Source organism: Jaculus jaculus, chromosome 2 (assembly GCF_020740685.1).
Source record: "Jaculus jaculus isolate mJacJac1 chromosome 2, mJacJac1.mat.Y.cur, whole genome shotgun sequence".
Classification (NCBI taxonomy): Eukaryota; Metazoa; Chordata; class Mammalia; order Rodentia; family Dipodidae; genus Jaculus; species Jaculus jaculus.
Window position 1 is genome coordinate 140,092,527 of NC_059103.1, and position 18,430 is coordinate 140,110,956.

The window sequence follows — 18,430 nt, forward strand, 5'->3', positions numbered from 1 at the left end:
AGTGGTTAAGCGCTTGCCTGTGAAGCCTAAGGACCCCGGTTCGAGGCTCGGTTCCCCAGGTCCCATGTTAGCCAGATGCACAAGGGGGCACACGCGTCTGGAGTTCATTTGCAGAGGCAGGAAGCCCTGGGGCACCCATTCTCTCTCTCTCCCTCTATCTGTCTTTCTCTCTGTGTCTGTTGCTCTCAAATAAATAAAAATAAATAAAAAAAATTAAAAAAAAAAGTTGGGCATAGTGATATATACTTATAAACCCATCACTGGGTGGAGGGAACAGAGACTGGCAGCTCTCTGGACCTCACTGGCCCACTGGTCTAGCCTACTTGACAAGTTTTGGGCCAGTGAGAGGCCTTGTCTCTTAAAAGGTGAATCACACGTGGGGAATGACAGCTGAAGTTGTCCTCTGGCCCAGGCGCTCACACTTACACAGTCATTCAGGTGGCTGGGGTCACCAAGAGTTCAGCACATGCTCAGTACGCAGGAGGCCTTGGGTTCAATTCCTAGCACCACACATCTAAGTTGAGCTGGGGGTGGTGGCACACATCTGTCATACCCCACAAAAGTCATTTTGTCATATTAGCTACAGGCTAGTCCACATCTAATTTGGTAACACCATATATGATCACCCTAAGAAAATTTAAATACTAAGGTATTTTTAATAACCCAGAGGCCTGGGGAAATGGCTCAGTAAATACAGCGCTTGTCACACAACCCTGAGTACGTGAATTCAGATCCCCAGACCGCACACAGAAGCTGAATGCTGTGGCGGGCTCGTCACCCCGGTGCATCTACGGCAGGAGGGAGGCAGGAACAGGAGAGTTTTCCTGGAAGCTTACAAATGGAGCACCGACCAATGGCAGAGCCTGCCTGAAGCATGCCCACGTGGTAGCACACACATGCTTATATCCAACACACATGCATGCACACACCAAATAAATAATTTTAAAAATAAGAAAATAGGGCTGAAGAGATGGTTTAGTGGTTAAGGCATTTGCCTATGAAGCCTAAGGACCCAGGTTCAATTCCCCATTGTCCACATAGGCCAGATGACAAAGGGGTATATGTATCTGGAGTTCGTTTGCAGTGGCTGGAGTCCCTGGTATGCCCATTCCCCCCCCCTCCCTCTGCCTCTCTCTTTCTCAAAAGAAAAACAAATAAAAATAATAAGGTAGGGGCTAGAGAGATGGATTAGCTGTTAAAGCATTTGCCTTCAAAGCCTAAGGACCCAGATTTGATTCCCCAGATCCCATGTAAGCCAGATGCACAAGATGGCACATATGTCTGAAGTTCATTTGCAGTGGCTAGAGGACCTAGCGTGCACATTCTCTCTCCCTCTCTCTCTCTCTCTCCCTCTCTCTCTCTCTTTCTCTCTCTCTCTCTCTTTCTCTCCCTCTCTTTCTCTCTCAAATAAAATAATTTTTTTTAAAAAATAAGAAGGTGGAAAGTGACTGGGGAAGACACCTGGCATTAGCCTCTGACTGCCACATACATACAGAAAAAAAAAAAAAAAATGATTTTGTCACCAGTATCCTTTTAAGGCAAAAATTGCCAAATACAGTTTTCTTAAATTTACAGATCTGTGAAAACATTAACAAATATTTCAGTGCATACCCCGGATACAGGTAAAGCAAATGAGGGCTAGAAAATACCAGTCTAAGGTACCCCCAGTTAATAAAATACTAACAGCCACCAATTTTATTGTTCTGATTATCCCTTCAAAAACGCCTCAGAAAGCACACAAGACAAAAGAGAAATGTCTGTATTGGGAGTTACAGTTTGTATTCAGATCAATCCTGAATTTCATGAACATGCAAAACTATGTTAAAATATTTTGCCACAATGTTCATTACCATAGACCTTAGTATTTATACATTCTTATTTTCTTTACCAACATTTTGTAATTTAGAGTTCTACATCCTCTGACAGATTTTATTTAAATACTAGCTTGAGAAGTGTATTCATTTGCAAGCAACAAATAACCCACATGATGATGATATTTATGTGTGCTTTTCCAGTGTTTGCTCTGTAGCTTAGCTCACTCAAACTCCGCAGTCAAAGAAAATGACAAAATCAGCAGTCATTGCCAGAGTGCCTGGGGAGTGGGGGGGGTCTCAAAGGACAAACTCCTCATTTTATCAGGTGATGAGCCCAGGTGTCACAGTAGGAAAACCACAGTAAAACCCCAAACCTAGTCTGGCCCCTCCAAACCCACCTTATTACTTTGAACAAGTAACTTAACTTCTCTTGTCTTATTTCTTTAGTTGAAAACACAGGAGGGAGACCCACTAGTAGATCAAGAGTGTCCCAGTCAAAGTCAAAGATCGCCAGGATCTGAAATGGTGTGAGGTTAAAGGCTCTGTGATCAGGGTTGGGGACAAGGCTGAGTGGGTTAGCTGTTTGCAGTGCAGGTATGGGGAGCTGAGTTGGGATCCCCAGAGCCAACATAAATGCCAGACATCACGTTCACGCCTATAATCTCGGGGCTGGGGAGGCAGAAATGAGATGGGAGGGGACAAGCTGGTTATTCAGACTAGCCTACCCAATAGATGAGCTTTGGGTGCAGAGAGAAAGCCTGTGCAGTAGTGTGAATGGATGTCCCCCGGTAGAGTCAGTAGTATTAAAGCTTCTTGGATTGCCAGCTGCCTGGCTGGACGAGGTGCCACTGTGGGGGGATCCTAGGGTCCAGCCCTAAGGTCTGAAATGTCAGCAAAAGCTATGCAGAATGCTTGAGCCCTGCCTGGGGTTTCTGGAGTGGGCTTGCTAATGGCGCTGGTTGTGGTATTTCTCCCCGTGTGGACCTGTGAAACAGGGCCAGCTTCCTCAGCCGGTATGGATCATCCCCTGGATCTGTAAGCTTCAGTAAATCCTGTTCCTCCCGTAAACTGTGCCTGGTTTGGAGGTGACTGCAACACCCTGCTTCAGTAAATAAGGTGGACAGTAATAGAGGAAGGCACCTGTCGTCAACCTCTGCCCTCCACAGGCACATGCATACACACCTACACACACATGCACCCACAGGCATACAACATGCACATACAAATACGCATACACACATGCATATACACCACACATACACATGTGCAAAGAAAGGTCCTGTGCTCACATAAGCTTGAGAAAACCCAGTAGGTCACTCCTCGCCTGGAGATTAAAGATGGATACCAGTACTTCAGAAGGGCTGTGGTGCAGATGCACCTTGTCCCCCATGGTTGACTGCAGGTTCCCGGTGCAGTGAAGTTAAGAGGTGGGAAGCTTATTAGGTCAAGAAGTGGGGGGCAGCCTCGCCCTCACACGGGACTGCCACAGCTCTCACAGGACGCCAGTCTTGCTCTGGCTCTCTATGTGATCACTCCCTCTCACGCACATTCTCACCATGATGCCCTCTGAGTCACACCTCTAAAACTATAAGCCAAATAAATCTCTTTTCTTTTTTCTTTCTTTTTTTTTTTTTTTTTTTTGTTTTGTGATTTTTGTTTTTCAAGGTAGGGTCTCACTCTGGCACAGGCTGAGCTGGAATTCACTATGTAGTCTCAGGGTGGCCTTGAACTCATGGCGACCCTCCTACCTCTGCCTCCCAAGTGCTGGGTGGGATTAAAGGCATGAGTCTCCACATCCAGCTAACTCTCTTTTCTTTATAAATTACCTGACCTCAAGTATTTTGTTATGGTAATCAGCAACACACAATACAAAAGGTTGAAGGAAAACATTGGGAGCCATTAAAATCAACCTTTATAGGGGCTGGAGAGATGAGTCGGTGGTTAAATGGGCTTGCTTACAAAGCCAGATGGCCCACGTTCAACTCCCCAGTACCCACGGAAAACCAGATGCACAACATGGAGCTCGTTTGCGATGAAGAGCAGGAGGTCCCAGTGTGCCCTGCTGACCGCAGCACAGGGTGAGCCTAGCAGTTCTAGGTCTCCAGGAGACTGTGAGGTTGCTGTCTCAGAATAGCATAAACCAGCCCACAAAGCTCTAGGATTCTGCTGCGGGTGAACAATTCTCCTACGGGATTTGAACATTTGTCAGATGTGTGGACAAATTTCTCCAGTTCCCTCAGTCTTAGAAGTGTCTCCATAGCAAGATACTGCTCTTCTTTCCAACAGGAATAAAGCTTTAATTAGCACACAGTATCCCACTGAGAATTAATCAGCTTAACAGCTACCCCAACACACTTGAGGGCCATTTTACCATCTGCTATTACTAAGAAAAATCAGTTACCCCAGAACAATTAAAGCTCTTTCTGATAAAGGTTACATTCCTTCAAAATAAGGAACATTCGTGCTCATGCACACACATACGTCTACACACGTATATAGTCTTTCTCAGCACAAATTAATTACTTGATTATGCTCTTGATGCTAATACGGAAAATCCAATTAATTTTAATACTGAGGAACACTCTGGAGAATAATTTGGAAGCAGTCACTTTTACCTATTTGCATTTTCTCTTAACAGGAAATAGACAATGGGACAGTTTTTAATTGAACTTTTAGTGGAAGGTGATGGAATAATGCTATAAATATTTTGTACAAGCCGCAATACCTTCCAGGGTCCTTGCACAGCTTGGCCTGGTGCAAGGCCAAGAATAGGATTTCATCCAGGCAGTTGCTGTTCATCAATCAGCGCCTCCCCAGTCCCGTCACACCCCTCCTCCATGTCTGCTCTGTCCCCTCCTGCCTCTCAGTCTAGGTGAACTCCAGATACCAGCAGGTCCCATCCCAGAGCACAAAGCCAAAGTTCCTCTCTCCTGGGACAAGGACAGTGGCAGCCACAGGCACAGCGAGGCACTTCATGGCCGGTCCTCCAGCTCTGTACTTCACCTCCTCACTGATCTCCAGCTTCAAGGAAAGAAGCCTGGGGCTTAGATGCTTCTGGACCCTCCCCCGGGCTCCAGAACCTGCGGTCTCACAGCTTTGCTGGTCCCCGGCGGTCAGGACCTCAGAGCTCCTCTTGAAAGGCCAGTTATGGTCCTCAAGGAATTCCACCAGCCAGGCAGGCCCCACCTCACCTCCTTATCTTCCTACTGAGAGGAGGGGAAATGGAAGTATGGTGGTTAATCTTTTGTGGTGTGTATGTTTGTGGGGCATGCATGTCCGTGTGTGTGTGTGTGTGTGTGTGTGCGCGCGCGCGCGCGCGCTCACGTGCATGAATGGGCACATGGGTGTTAAGGCCAGAGGTCAACATCGGGTGTCCTACTTAATCACTCTTTACCTTCTTCTTTGAGGCGGGATCTCTGTTCCCAGAGCCCACCAATTCAGCTAGACCAGCTAGCCCCAGGGATCGTCCTTTCTCTGCGACTGCAGGCACAGGCCACCATGCCCATCTTTGACATGGCTGCTGGGGATCCAAACTCAAATCCAGGAAACAGGATGTTTTCCTTACACTCTAAGAGGCATACCTTAAAAATCAGTCAAGTCGTGAGCGTTCTTCTATTATCTAAGTTTTTTTTTTTTTAAAGGGAATCCCTTCTTTTTTATTTATTTATTTATTTATTTATTTATTTATTTATTTATTTATTTGAGAGCGACAGACACAGAGAGAAAGACAGGTAGACAGAGAGAGAGAGAATGGGCGCGCCAGGGCTTCCAGCCTCTGCAAACGAACTCCAGACGCGTGCGCCCCCTTGTGCATCTGGCTAACGTGGGACCTGGGGAACCGAGCCTCGAACCGGGGTCCTTAGGCTTCACAGGCAAGCGCTTAACCGCTACGCCATCTCTCCAGCCCCTATTATCTAAATTTATCTCTTAGTATCTATAAATGCCTTTCTCCCCCCAAGGCCCAAACTGTACAACTGCCAAAGAAAACCCAGAGGGGGGTTACCTGTCGGTGGTCCTTGGCACCCTGGGCCGGAGGCTCCTCCCCTCAGGGTGGGTGAAGGAGCTGGAAGATGAGCGCCTGCCAGAGTTCCGCAACGTCCCCGCCCCAGGCTCTGCCTCGCCCTGAGGTAAAGGAGATGGGGAGCTCTCACTCAGAAAGGGCTCCATTGAGATCAGTGTCGTCAGAAACCTGGTGTTACCTTCTCACCAGAAAATGGCAACTGTCATTCGAGCTTTGATTGTCCTTTGAATAAGCCTCATTCACAAAAGGTGACTTTGAGGGGCTGGGGTGTAGCTCAGAGGGAGGTGCTTGCCTAGCATGTAAGGACTTGGATTCCATCCCCAGTACTGAAAAATTAATTCGTTAACTTATTTACTTAATTAAAAGTTACTTTGTAGGCTGGGGAGATGGCTTAGTGGTTAAGGTGTTTGCCTACAAAGCCAAAGGACCCAGGTTCGATTCCTTAGGACTCATGTAAGCTAGATGCACAATGGGATGCACACATCCAGAGTTCATTTGTAGTGGCTGGAGGCCTTGGTACACCTATTCTCTCCCTCCCTCTCTCTATCTCTCTGCCTATTTCTCTCTCAAATAAATAAAGAAAAAATAAAACTTTTTTTTAAGTGACTTGTGTGCACAACCCAAAACTACTGAGAACCATTGCTTGGGATCCTTCTGGCTCAGAAGTGTGATGACTTACTTTTCATTCCATTCATTGTGTTAGTTGTACTTCCCTGGAACCTTATTAGGACATCAATCAGCACATTGCCTATCCTCACATTAAAAAGAAGAAAGAGGGACTGGAGAGATGCTGTGGTAGTTTAAATGGTTGGCCCCCAACATACTCAGGATTTTATTACAGTTCGTATTTTAGATCTGCAGTCACCTGGCTGGAGGAGGTGTCACTGGGCAGATCTTAGGGTCCAACCCTAAAACGTGCTGGTGGATTTGGAATTCCAGTCTAAAGATACGGAAAGTGCCGGAGTTCTGCCTGGGGTTCCTAAGTGTGCTTGCTTGCTTTTTGGTGGTGGCTTTTCTCTCTCTGTTTAGTCCTGTAAGAGGGGGCCAACTTCTTCTGCCATTATGGAACTTCCCCTCTGTCTTCAATAAATCCCTTCCTTCATAACTGTGCTAGGCCTGGAAGTTCATCTCAGTGACCTGAGACTGTGTGCTGCAGATGCCTTAGCAGTTAAGACACTTGTCAGCAAAGCAAAAAGATGCAGGTTCAGTTTCCCCAATACCCACATAAAGCTAGATACACAAGGCTGTGCGTGCATCTGAAGTTCATTTGCAGTAGACAGAAGCCCTGGCGTGCCTTCTCATTCTCTCTCTTTCTCTCTCTCTCTCTCTCTCTCTCTCTGTGTGTGTGTTTCTTTCTATCAAATAAACACATAAAATATTTAAAAATATAAAAAGAAAAAGAAGGAAAAAAAATCACTACTCAGGTCATTGTCCAGAGAAGTGCACATTGACAAGGTGTGTCCTGAAGGATGACTTGTCTACTCCTTCCCCAGCTAGTGAGCCACTGCTAGCAGCCAATCTTTGTAAAACAGCGCTTGAAGCAAAAGGATTGTTAAAACACACAAAGGAACAAAGGAAAAGCTCTCACCGGGAAGCCCAGCAGTTCCTGACTTTCCTGGAAGTTCCCAGAAAAGCCAGACAAGAGAAAGCAGTTCCTGATCCCTTGCCCAAAGCTTACTCCGACTTGACTCTGATGGAGCCTGTGACCCATGGGAAGAGCTTTCCTGGTGTATCTCAAGCCACCCAAGTCTATTAAATGCATCCAATGTATGCAAATTATATGAAAACTAGACAGAAGGCAGAAGCACAATGAATTCAGGTGTGAAGAAACTGCGCATTCACTTTCATGGAATGCCAACTGTTATAGACATGAAATGATATAAAATGCATTGAGATTTCCAAACCGGCCCACAGTGATCAGTGGTAACAGTGCTACGTGACAGAATCCCAACACGGGCCCCAGACATAAGGCTGCCTTTGCTCATCTAAACAGACCCAAACCTTTTGCCTCACGCAAAACAGCAGGTGAAAAGTAGAAACCAGCTCCACCACAGTGTTAGGGAGGCCCAGGCTGTGTGGCCTCAAAGTTTCCAGAAACATGGAGGCTGGGATAAGTACCTCTGTGAGGCAGATGACAAGCAGCATTTAATAGTAAACCACACTCATCTCTCTGAGAGGGAGCTTTCTCTGGCTAGAATTTCTGCAAGACGATCGTTTCTAAGCAGGACAGATCCTTGAGATCATTTGGGAAGCTTTTTGTCAAGTATATGTTGTGGCCGGGCGTGGCGGCACATGTCTTTAACCCCAGCACTCAGGAGGCTGAGGTAGGAAAGTCGCAGTGATTTTGAGGCCAGCCTGAAAATACATAGCGAATTCCAGGTCAGCTTGAATTAGAGTGAGACCCTACCTTGAAAAATAAAAAAATAAATTAAAACCCCCACACATTGTACTTTGATTTAGTGGGAGACCACTTCTAAATTGTGCCTCCTTCTCAGAAGCAGGGCCAAGAATCTGCATTTTGAAGGATATTCCTCGGGTAATCATGATATTCATATACATTTCAGAACTCTGCCAAGAGCTAGGCATGGGAGTATATACCTGCAAACCCCTTCCTGGGAGCCTGAGGCAAGAACATGACAAATTTCAGGCCAGCCTAAGTTACATAACAAGACCCTATCTCAAAAAAACAATTAAAATTAATTAACTGGGACTGAGAAGATGGTTCAAAAGTTGAAGGCACTTGTTTACAAAGCCTACCACCCAGGTTCAATTCCCCAGCACCCCCGTAAATCTGCATGCAAAGTGGCACCTATGACAAGAGCCAGGAGACTCCCAAGCTCCAGGACCCACTAAGCCTGATGTTCCTTTGAAGTCTGGAGTCCGCTTGCAGTGACAAGAGACCCAGTCTGAAAGACGGTGAAGCGCAGACGCCTGGAAGCCGTCCTCTGCCACACTTGTGGCACAGCACACACACCCATACACACCCAAATACACAATGAAACACATAAACGCAAAAATGATGAAATTTGGGTCTTGTCCATAGTAATAATACTTTGTTATAACAGCCTTTGTCATAATTGTCATTTATCGAAATTCCATCTAGTCACAGCAGCAGCTTTACGTTGTACAAAGGCACAATCAGAATTCATGACTGACCCTGGCAATTAACTTAAAAAAAAAAAAAAGAAGCTGAATTTATCTACTTATATTGGCATAGAACAGTATATCTAATGAACATCCTCAACAAACGAATCACACCGAAGGGAGAGGCTCCCTAACAAATGAGGTAAGAAAGTCAGCAGGCATTATCTAGCCATAGGGGGAAAAAATGGGATTTTTATTGAGTAACTAAATTAGCAGACAGTCACCTAAGAGAGCATTTGGCGTCGGCCTCCTCGGGTCTTCTCTGAAACATTAATTCAGATTGACTCGCCTCAGAGCAGCTGAAAGACTCTAAAACGGTAGGTGGGAGTTAAAGCAAAGGGCTATAATCAACCAGTAAGATCCAAGGAGCTGGGGGACATGTGGGGAAAGCGGGAGGGGTGGGGGGAGGGCACACTCTGAGGAACAAGCTTGAATTGTGACAGAAAATAAGGACAATTTATTTATAGGCCAGGTTTTGTGGTCAGTACAAAATAAACACTTAGGATGAAAATATACATTATTTGATGGCTGCACATAAAGTGTGCAATTTTTTTGGTTTTTGTTTGTTTGTAGGTAGGGTTGAGGTAGGGTTCTCCCTCTAGCCCAGGCTGACCTGGAATTCATGCTGTAGACTCGGGCTGGCCTTGAACTCGCAACAATCCTCCTACCTCTGCCTCCTGAGTGTTGGGATCAAAGACATGCACTACCATGCCCAGCAAAGTGTGCACATTTTAATGATCCTAGCTAAAGGGATTTAGTATTATGCAAAAAATTCAATCATAGCATTAGAAATTCACCTTTCCATTTGAAAATATCTTGTGTTGTAAACATTTACTTATGCCTATCTGTCTTAAAACAAGGCAAACCTGTGGGTCCAAAGGTGAGGCAACATAATCTAAAATCAACTGTTAAAGAAAATGTATAAGAATCGGCCTGTACTTTTTAGCCTAATAACTCAATTAGGTTGATATTTCCTCTTTTAAGGATCTGAAAGAAGGGCTGGAGAGATGGCTTAGCAGTTAAGGCACTTGCCTGTAGAGCCAAAGAACCTAGGTTTGGTTCTTCAGTGCCCACATAAAGCCAGATGCACCAAGTGGCACATACATCTGGAGTTGGTTTGCAGTGGCTAGAGGCCCTGGTGCTTCCATTCTTTCTCTCTATCTGCCTCTGTCTCCCTCTCTCTCAAATAAATAAAATATTTTTTTAAAAAATATCTGGGGCTGGAGAGATGGCTTAGTGGTTAAGCGCTTGCCTGTGAAGCCTAAGGACCCCGGTACAAGACCCACGTTAACCAGATGCACAAGGGGGTGCAAGCGTCTGGAGTTCGTTTTCAGTGGCTGGAGGCCCTGACACACCCATTCTCTCTCTCCCTCCCTCCCTCCCTCCCTCTCTATCTCTCTCTGTCATTCTTAAATAAATAAATAAAAACAAAAAAATTAAAAAAAAATTTAAAAAAGATCTGAAAGGAGGGGCTGGATGATGGCCCAGCATTTAAGGACACTTCCTTGCAAAGCCTAATAACTCAGAGTTCAATTCCTCACCTGTGTAAAGCTGTATAGGCATTTGTTTGCAACAGCAAGAGATCTTGGCACACACACACACACGCAAATAAATAAATACATTTTTTTCAAAGAATTTGAAAGGATATCAACACTGAGTGTTTCTCATTTTTAACCTAAATACCATGTTACTAAAGCAAGAATGGGTGTGTTATTTAGCATATAATTTTTGCTTATATTTTTCAGACAGGGTATCTCTACGTGGCCCAAGCTGGCCTTGATCTTGTATCCCTGAATTGCTAGGATGACAAGCAGGCACCACCATGCTCAGCTTCTGTATAAAAATTTTAAAGTATTCAGATTAATGTTTCAGAGCAAACCCTGGGGGACCAACAGCCAGCTGCTCTCTTGCGACTAAGGCTGGAGACCTCAGCTGGTAGAGTGCTTGCCTAGCGTGCAGGAAGCTTGGTTCAACCGCCAGTGCTGCATAAACCAGGCATGGTGGCACACACCTGGAATGGGAGTGTCTGGAGGTGAACACAGGAAGATCAGAAGTGGAGTGCCATCCTCAGCTACACAGTGAATCCTAGGCCAACTTGGAATATGTAGGACCCTCTCTAAAAAAATCAAGTGTTCAAGTAAGACACTCTATCAGAGTGCCATCTTATTTGCCAAATGAAATTATTTTAAAAAACAAAGTCCTAGAAAGATCTGAGTCATTGAAAAACAGTTGGTCAGAACATTTAAACACACCGCCTTTCCAAGGCTATTTACAAGATGATGGGTATAATTACCATATTGTGGTGATTCTGCCAAGTTAATTACTATTATTATGTTATCTCTTGTGTACTGAGATACATCTACTGACCTAGGTTGGGGGTAGAGGGACGGTAGTTTTGTCTTTGCCTTGGGATGAGTGAGCATGACTCCACTTCCCTGCGGTGGGCAATCTTATTTCCCAGTTGACTGGACACAGCTTGGTACAGACTCACAAGGAGCTCACGGCCAGGGTCACAATGTCATGAATGCCAACTCTGCCTGATTGATGGGTTCACCAGTTACTGGTGCAAGATAATGCCCATGAGACTTACAGTTGTGATGCGTGTGATTTACCTGTGCAAATTCCATGCCAGTGCTCTGCACCCAGTGAGGTTCTGACCCAGTTGTAGGTCAAGGTGCTAAGAGACCAGAGCCCAGCAGCCTGGACAACTCGCAAGTCAGAAGCAAGGAACGGGTCTGCAGCAGGCACTGAAGCCCCAGGCTGAAAGCGGTTGGAGAGTGGGGAGAGGGGGGTACAAGAGCAAAGCAAGCTGGCGGAACATTCCAGGCAGGAAGTGGAGCCTCCAAAATTATCTGAGACACTGAAAGGGGCTACAGGAGTCAGCGGAAGACTTTACAGGAGGGAAGATGGCGGGCTAGGTACTACTCCAAGTCCTATAGTAGAGACGGAACAAAGGCAAACCCTAAACACAACTGCGAACCTGCCGATGAGGGGATATCACACAGATCACGGGTGGGAACCCAAACTTCCTAAACACCACTGCGAACCTGCTGATGAGGGGATATCACACAGATCATGGGTGGGAACCCAAACTGTATTTCAGCGCATTCAGCCTTCTCAACCGTGCCCTCTACATGAGCAATCAACTAGCAGAAGCCAGCAATGAGCCCTTGACTTCATCTGTTTGCCCACGCAAACCCTGAATGAGCCTTGAGAGGCAGCGGACTCACTATTGCTGGCAGAGAAGGCGGCATCAGAGGCGCTGATGCTAATCCAAAGCTATCATGTCACCAGAAAAAGCAGCAGCGGAAGAAATTCTAAAGATCCAACTCCAGCTACCATAGGATTGGGTCATATTTCTGAAAGGCAGTGCGAAACAATTCTGAAATTGTTCTGTGGCCATCCCATCTACTCATTTTGTTTTGCCTGTTATGCCTTTCAACTCTGATATGTGCATGTGCGCACGCACGCGTGCGCGCGTGTACACACACACACACACACACACACACACACACACCTTCTGGGAGAGAAGTGAAACAAGAAGGCTCATGTGGCGCTCTCTCCAGGACACTAACCCTTCTTCTTTGTAGTATCCAACCAACCTTCCCATTTCCGATGAAGTTCACGAGCCAGCAGGTCACAGAATACACTATCCATGAAGTCACAGGCCCACCCGCAACCACAAAGACCGATTAGGGATCTAAGCAGAGATATTAAGATCTTGTGTAAGATAGAAAGACATCAAAACAGCCTGTGAGCTTATATGTTTAGGGCTACCTCCCTATGCTCCTTAGCAATTAAACTTGATTGTAGCCAACAGCTCCCCCATCACAATTATCAGAAGCCCATAGCAAGAACATCTCGTTAGGAAGCTATTTATAACCTGGAAGCTTTGTCATCTTTCTCCCAGCGATTACCCTTGCCTTTGTAAGGAGGATATCAGCAATCACTCCAGACACAAGGAAACAGACTCCATGCATCACTGGTGGGGAGGGGTGAGAGATCCCTACAAAAGGGTGGCTGCCTAATGTAATGAAACCAACATGCCTTGTCCTTTGTGGCTCAGGATCAGCCCTACACAAAGGCTCCAAGCAGGTGCAATCAACCCACTGAACATGGCTTGAGAGGCCAGCAACTGTTTCAAAACAAAACAAAAAAACAAAAACAACAACAACAACAACAAAAATTCTGCCCTATTGGCTACCGTGAAAGCTAACACCACTCTCCTCCTGAAAAGATTTTTTAAAATATTTTAGTTTTTCCATTTATTTATTTGCGAGTGAGAGAGAAGTAAAGAGAGAGAGAGAGAGAGAGAGAGAGAGAGAGGCAGATAGAGGATGAGCGCGCCAGGGCTAACAGCCACTGCAAGCCAGACACACACGCCACCTTGTGCATCTGGCTTACATGGGTCTTGAGAAATTGAACCTAGGTCCTTTGGCTTTGCAGGCAAGCTCCTTAACCACTAAGCCATCTCTCCAGCCCCTGAACAGGATTTTTAAAAGTAACAATAACCTTATTTTTTAGTGTTTAATCACCCCTCTCTTAAAATGCATCATATGCTTTAACTCACAAGTGCATGCTATCATTCTTGTATTAACAGAGGCACAGAGAGTCTGTGACACCTACCCCAATTTATACCACTGGCCAGGACAGAGCTGGCCCCACAGAGAAGGGTCCCAGGGAGACAGGAACAGGGGAGAGGGGATAAATAAATGAAATCTAAAAAATAAAGAAAATTTAAAAATGAACCTGTGGTGTTAAAGATATCATCAGTCTAGATGGTAAGTTTCTCTGGGATAACAAGCTAATCTTGGGGCTAATCTTAGAAACAGTACACAGTAAAATGACCTCCCTTTCCCACTGTTCATGTATCTATTCAAGCTTTACAAAAGCACAGATTAGAAGCTATCTGAGAAAATTCACTTTGTACAGAAAAAGACACCAAACCCCCAAAAGTCTTGTCACTAAGTACAGCTGAGTTTGTGTCAAATGACCAATCAGCCATGTATCTGTAGATGACCGCTGCTACAAGTTTACATCCCAGATAATATCCAACAGGGTGTGAGTCTCACATCAAAGTGAATGCAGAAGTGTCCCACCAAAATCCACGTGAGGGTCCTGAGGACTTGTCTTGGGCAACAGTGGCTTTGGGACCTTCCTAAAAAGGTAGCCTACACTGAAAAGAATGTCACACACCAAAATACTGAGTCCAGCAGCTTTAAAAAAGTGCTGCCATTATTAAATCTCAGATTTACTTATCACTGCTCTCAATCATTCCTGATTACAGAAATTAAAATTAATTTCACAATAATGAACTAACTGGAGACATCCTAAAGAGCTCAAAACCAGATTTCAGAACTGTTATTCTAAGATTCTTCTTTTTCCCTTTCTTTTTTTTAAATTTTTATTTCCTTTTGTTTTAACTTAAGTCTTTCTCATAGACACTCTTTCAGACTTGTCTCGGGAAGACTTTTACATCTGTTAAAAGTTGCTGCTCTCCTTCATCTTAGTGGAAGTCATTAAAATACAGTTCAGCTCAGGACACGCTTCCCTTCCAGCTGAAACTAAACACCAGAGACATGAGCATACTTCTAGGCAAATTATCTTCTGCCTAATAACATAGGGACGCTTTGTAAATGGGGATTGTCAGACTGTCAGCACACATTGATCAGAAATTGATTAACAGCCAGGAAGTTCAAGATCTGGGACTCATTCCATGCAGTCTTGTTCATTTAAATTTATTTCCTCTCCTTCCTAAAAGTGAAGGCATCTTTAAGCTTCTCTCAGAATCCAAGTACCAAAAATGAAGGGAAACACCTAATAAGACCCAAACCAGTTATTGTTATTCTCCAAGTAGTCTGGTTTAAAACCTCTCACCTGCTACAAAGTCAGGGACTGTACACCTCTAGTCCAGACACTTGCAAATTATTTAATCTTATCCTGCTGGGAATATTAATCACATAAGTATGCCCTTTCCTTTTAAGCGAGAATGATCTGCACCTGCCTTCCCAAGTTATATTGGGCAGCAGGGATTAGCGTTCCTGAAGGGTGACGGCTTCACAAGCCATCCTGGCTCCCAGGAGGGGAAATAGTCTGAATTTACCATCAGGTAATGCGCAGCTGCCTGGAAAAGGAGCGACTGGAATGCCTGATTCCCGGAGGACAGCTGTCACTTGGCAACATGGTTCCAGCGACCAGGGGTGGAGAACGTCCTCCAGGGACAGGCTTGTGGTGACAGGAAAACCATGATGGCTACAAGTCTTCTTCATGCCAGAGTCCCAAGTGCTACAAAAAGATTATGGCAAGCCAAGCCAAGCCAAAAAAAGACTCAGGATCAAAGAACTAGAGAACTTAAGATGTGACTGAAACCTAAGAAAGCTGACCTGACTCCACTTCTTCACACAGGTCAAAAATCACAAAATGTAGCCAAACGCACACCGGAAGTGCGTGAACTCCCTGCCCCCCAAAGGCCAATGGTTAGAGCTTCTTCTGCGTTTGAAGGCCTTGGGTCCTGGTCCCACTAGTTTTTAGAGGACCTCAAGCACATTACTTGACCTTGACTTCCTCAACTATAAAATGAGGTGTCATTTGGATAGCTGTGACCCAAAGTTGTTCTATAGACAAAATAAAAGTGATAACATATGCACAATGCCTTACATATGTTAAACACTAAAAAATATTTGCTGCAAAAACAATCCTTCTTAGACTCCCATCTGAAACCACATCAAAGTTGCTGGGTTTTTTTTTTTTTTCCATAAACTAAGCACTCAGTTATTTTTAAGAGAAATTAGGTCTTACAACCCCTCATTAAATCTATCTACATCTCCTCTGGAGGTCCAATTATTGGCTGGTAAGCTCTCTTTAGAATGCTGATTAGTTGCTTTAGAGTTTTCCATAATTTCTTGCCTGAATGTTTTCTTGATGTCACCATCTCTAAGAGACCTCGGAGACTGAAGGGAAGGCACCCCACTTGCTTTAGTATACACGCATACACAACTACAATAGGATTACAACATTCCTACTCCAAGAATATGGTCCAGAAGTTCTACATGGGTAAGCCCTTTTTAAGCTGATTGCAGCTGAAGTCCCTATAGAAACCATGAAAGCCTCAATATTTTACACCCACTAAAAATAATCCACTATAGCATGCTGTACTATACCCTAGGATCACAGTACTAAGCAAATGCAGCAATAGATACAGCAATGGATAGCACACACGTAATTTCTATTCCTAATGCTACGTGTTAGAAACCTTCCTCTTTGCAGATACTTTCTTTCTCTGACATTCTCTATTCACATGTTCAAGCCTTTCCTGATCTTATGACCTGGAGGTTCTTATGACGATGACATAAAGTTCTAAAGAACTTGGGAAATAGGGCAACTTGAAAGATTAAGGGGAAAAAAATTGGAACACCACATTGACAATCCCTTGTAGAGGTCTGGAAGCCCTACCCACTAAATGCCAATGGTATCCCCCTAACAATCGAAAATGATTTCAAGGGGGCTGGAGAGATAGCACAGTGGTTCAGGGCACTTGCCTAGAAAACCAAACAACTCGAGTTCGATTCCCCAGTACCCATGTAAGCCAGATCCACAAAGTGGTACATGCATCTGGAGTTCATTTGCAGTGGCTAAAGGCCCTGGCACACCCATTCTCTGTGTGTCACTCTGTGCTTGCAAATAAATGAATTAAAAAATTTAAAACTATTTAAAAAATAAAAAGATTCCAAGGGCTGGGGAGATAACTCAGTGGCTTAACTGCTTGCTGTGAAAGCATGAAGACCTGATTTTAGATCCCCAGCACCATGTAAAAGCCAGGCCTGGCAGCATGCACCTGTCATCCCAGCACCAGGGCAGCCACCAGGATCCCTATGCCTCACTAGGCTAGGTGAACAGGTAAAGTCTAAAGTTCAGTGTTAGACCCTGTCTCAAAGATAAAGTAGTAGCCAGGCATGGTGGCACACGCCTTTAATCCCAGCTCTCAGGAGGCAGAGGTAGGAGGATTGCCATGAGTTTGAGGCCACCCTGAGACTACATGATGAATTCCAGGTCAGCCTGGATTAGAGTGAAACCCTACCTGGAAAGAAAAAAAAAAGGTAAAATAGAAAGCTGAGCATGGTGTCTCATGCCTATAATTCCAACAACCAGGAGGCAATAGGCATATTGCCATGAATTTGAGACCATCCCCATCTGTATAGTAAGTTTCAGGTCAGCTTGGGCTATGAGAGGCCCTGCCTCACAAAATACGGTAGAGAGTAACTGATGAAGACACTCCACATTGAATCCTGTCTTCCAGATATACACACACAGTGTACCCACAGACATAAGATATGCACACATGCACACACATACACAGTCAAAAAAAAAAAAAAATACTCCAACCTTTTCAAATGTCCCTGGAAAACAGTAGGGTGTGATGATGCATGCCTTTAATCCCAGCACTGGGGAGGCAGAGGTAGGAGAATTGCCACTCTTTCAAGGCCACTCTGAGTCTATGTAGTGAATTGCAGGCCAGCCTTGGCTAAAGTGAGACCCTACCTCAAATAACCACAAAAAAAGTCCCTGGAAGAGGAGCAAAGTCACCGGTGATTGAGAACCGCTGGTTTGGAATGACCAGAAGCCTGTGTAGTTTTCCACAGGAACTGAACTACAGCAGTCTCCATATGTGACTATTGTGATTTGTAAATAGCTTTCCAGAATGGCCAGGCAGCCAAGAAATCCCCATCTCTTTTGCTATAGAATCCCCAAACTTTTTTTTTTCCTCTGGCAAAGGGAAATCGAAAACACTTGAATCTAGCACAAGCTACTGCAGGAGCACGAAACACGTGCACCAACCCGCACCTCTGCGCCCAAGTATGCCCGTCCCTTGTCCCAAGAAAACCTTCCTATATTTCCTGATCTCCAATTCTCTCCCTGAGGGATCCCCTAAAATATAAGGACTGAAAACTCACACACGTTTGGAAAAATGTTTGCAGGCACACACTAACTGACAGTGCTAGAAAGTTGCATGTGCTCAGAAATGATTACCTTCTAAGGACTCTGACTTTTCAGAATTCCCATCTAAACTCTAGTAACTTTGGAAAATACATATGGGTTTACAGTCTACATAACAGTCACACGTAAAGCAAGTAGGTGGTATGGCCTAAAGAAGAAATCCTGTACAATTTTTAACAATCTTAACCATTTTTTTTTCTTTTTGTTGATTTTTGAGGTAAAGTCTTACCCTGACCCAGGATGACCTGGAATTTGCTATCTCACGCTGGCCTCAAACTCACAGTGATCCTCCTACCTCTGCCTCCCAAGTGCTGGAATTAAAGGCACGTGCTACCACTCCTGGTATCTTAATCACTTTTAAGCATGCCATTGGTGTGTTAAGTATATCCATATTATGCAGTCAATCTCCAGAACGTTTCCATCCTGCAAAGCTGAAACTCTCTAGTCATTAAACAAC

General features: G+C 44.7%; 1 protein-coding gene and 1 pseudogene across 2 annotated transcripts in view; one reads left to right on the forward strand and one right to left on the reverse strand.

Moving 5' to 3' along the window:
• The window catches only part of Slco5a1 (solute carrier organic anion transporter family member 5A1), a 172,517-nt gene that overhangs the window by 140,611 nt on the left and 13,476 nt on the right, over window positions 1-18,430 (reverse strand). The gene's annotated exons all lie outside the window — the stretch shown is intronic.
• Window positions 6,484-6,594, forward strand: LOC123459192 (annotated as a pseudogene).